Source organism: Macrobrachium nipponense, chromosome 5 (genome assembly GCF_015104395.2).
Source record: "Macrobrachium nipponense isolate FS-2020 chromosome 5, ASM1510439v2, whole genome shotgun sequence".
Lineage (NCBI taxonomy): Eukaryota > Metazoa > Arthropoda > Malacostraca > Decapoda > Palaemonidae > Macrobrachium > Macrobrachium nipponense.
The window spans coordinates 79,070,169-79,073,143 of NC_061107.1; the positions used below are offsets into that span (position 1 = coordinate 79,070,169).

Genomic DNA, 2,975 nt, shown 5'->3' on the forward strand with positions numbered 1-2,975 from the left:
CTAGCCTAACTAGATTCAGATATTTTATGCAAAAATGAATCAAATTCAAATCAATTTAAGATAGCGTATGCCTAGCCACAAATCCCACAAATCCAAGTAAATAAATCAAAAGACAATTAGGATACTTAGCGGCAATGAAGTTTCCAAATCCTAAGACGGAGGTACTGAAAACAGTGTTTTCAGCACCGGCGACAGAAAAATTATGAATAGAAAATGGGAATGGTTCCTGTACCCGCCTCCCAGCGGCGGAATGGGTACTAACCACTGGCCGACCACTGCGTGTGTCGGAAGTTTTTAAAATTCTGTCGGACTTCAGAAAATACAGCTATATATATATCTGACAGGTAAGTTTCATGAACAAAAGATTTTTTTACAATACTGTAAATAATTTAATTTTGTTTAGGCCATTCCGTTTAATACTTTTTATAAAATGGCAAGATTTTATGAAGTTATTCTCTATCCTGCAGCTACGATCAGATGTTGTCCCCAAGACATCGGAAAACTTTCGCCAGCTGTGTACAGGAGAGCAAGGTTTTGGATATAAGGGTTCTATCTTTCATAGAGTTATCCCAAATTTTATGTGCCAAGGTGGAGATTTCACACATGGAAATGGGACTGGTGGTAAATCAATTTATGGAGCAAAGTTTAAGTAAGTTCATACAGAATTTGCATACAAATTTTCCTTTTTTCAAGAACAGAAGAATCTGTATAGTCTTTTCATTTGTGGAAGGAAGGTTATTAAAATATTAAACTGTAAAAGGCCAATTCTAGGAAGAAGTAAGACAAAAGAAAGGTGTATTTTGACATGTGATACATTAGCTAACTTGCAAATGATAGGAATTGAAGAAATGTGGTATCAAAAGGCAGGAGAAAAAATAATAAGAAGACATCTTCAAGATCAACATGGTTTTGACACTTAAGTGGAAAGAAGAAGGTAAAAAAACAGTAGGTACTAAAGACCTTTGAAGATTTGTTCTTAAATTACGAGAGCCACGTGCATTAACATATAAAAGTTAACTGTTATTAAATTCAAAACTATTGTACTTCATTATTATTTCATACTTTTTAGCTCAAATCTGTCCAAATGACAATTTTATTTAAAATTTGAAAGGATCAATAGTTTAGCGCAATATTTTATCTGTGATGGTAAACTTAAAATATAGACATCTGTTAATTAATTAAAAGACATCATTTGAAGTTTTTTTCAAAGGTTTTAATTATGTATGTAAAGTACTTCATAAAGGGAAGTCATTTGGTTTTATAGGGGTGAAAATGAAAAGTTCATAGAATAGATTTTTTTGGGCAAAAATTGATGCACATACAGGATTTCCTACATATTCATGGTAAAAAATACAATAAAGCCATATCCCAGTGAATAGAAATTTATCTGAAACTGGCTCTCTGAGATGTTTACATTACTTTCCTGCCCTGCTGTTTATCAATTTCACATTACTGTACTACTGTTTGTCAATTTTCACTAGTTATATAATCTGACTAAATAAAAATTTTTGATTAATTTAATACGTACCTAATGGTTTTTTTTTAATGTTTAATACATTTTTGAGCTCCTGTTGTGATTGGCATTTATTAGAATAAAACTGATAATTAATTTATCAAATGCCCTTGCAATATTTTAAAGTTTATAGAATCACTTTTGAAATTAAATTGGATTTTACATTGAGTACACATCCCCACCTCTACAGGAACTGTACTTGTTAATCAAAACTTGCATGCTTATACTATGGTCCTCTTGTCAACCTCATTTTTAACAGTTTTATAACTCCTTACCAACCAACATTGGTAATAATTTTATATAAAAACTGTCCTCTGTATTTTGGAATGGAATGGAATGGAATATAGAGTTTAGGCCAAAGGCCAAGCTCTGGGACCTATGAGGTCATTCAGTGCTGGAAAGGAAACCGAGAGCAGGTAGGTTTGAAAGGTGTAACAGGAGGAAAACCTCACAGTTGCGCTATGAAATATTTGTTAGGAAAGGGTGGATAGCAAGATGAAAGAAAGATAATGTGAATGGAGGTACAGTAATAGGAATGAAAGGGGTTGCAGCTGGGGCCCCTAAGAGACTCTGGAAAGAATCTTTAGTAATGCATACAGTTTATCTTTTGAGGTGCACAACCACCAGCCTGAGAAGAGTCTACTTGAGACTCAGAGGTCTGGAAAAACTAAGCCCTATTAATAATAATTGAGATGCACTGACAGTGTTACCCCTCTATGGGGGCTGTGTACAAATGAATTATACTTAGCTTCAATGTACTTTGAACAAAACTTAGCTTTAAAATATTCTGTATCAGTGAAACACCATACATTGTGCATATGTTTTGACATGAATTCCAGAGATAAATATTTCTGATCTTTTCCAGGGATGAAAATTTCAAGCTAAGGCACACTGGGTCCTGGTATCCTGTCAATGGCAAATGCTGGACCTCACACTAATGGTTCACAATTTTTCATCACAACAGCAGAAACATCATGGTTAGATGGTGCCCATGTTGTCTTTGGATCTGTTGTTGAAGGAATGGATGTTGTAAGAGAGATAGAAAAACTAGGATCACGTTCTGGGCGAACTAGAAAAATGGTGTTGATATCAGATTGTAATGAATTAAAAGAATAAAATTTTCATGATTAGTAAAACACTGTATAGTTTGTCATTAAAGTTGACTTGTAAATTTGCTGTATGTAGCCTTGAAGAATTGTATTTTATAGTATTGAGCCTTGAAGAATTGTATTTTATAGTATCAGACACATCTGCTTTGGCCCAGATGCCATTCCCCCAAAACAAAAAAAATGTGCCATTATTTGGGAAGAGGAATTTTTCTGAATAGGCTCAAAAAAGTTACTTTATTCTATATTTTATTAGACACCTTATGATATAGAGATGTATATTCTTGTTACATCTACCAAGGAAATAATGGTTTTGTTTCACTGTTTATTTGTTAGAATTTCATGAAATTTAATCA

At 33.3% G+C, this 2,975-nt stretch overlaps 1 pseudogene; it reads left to right on the forward strand.

Annotated features, from left to right (window-relative positions):
• Nucleotides 1–424: 424 nt before the first annotated feature.
• Nucleotides 425–2,684, forward strand: LOC135215448 (peptidyl-prolyl cis-trans isomerase-like; annotated as a pseudogene).
• The last annotated feature ends 291 nt before the right edge of the window (nucleotides 2,685–2,975 follow it).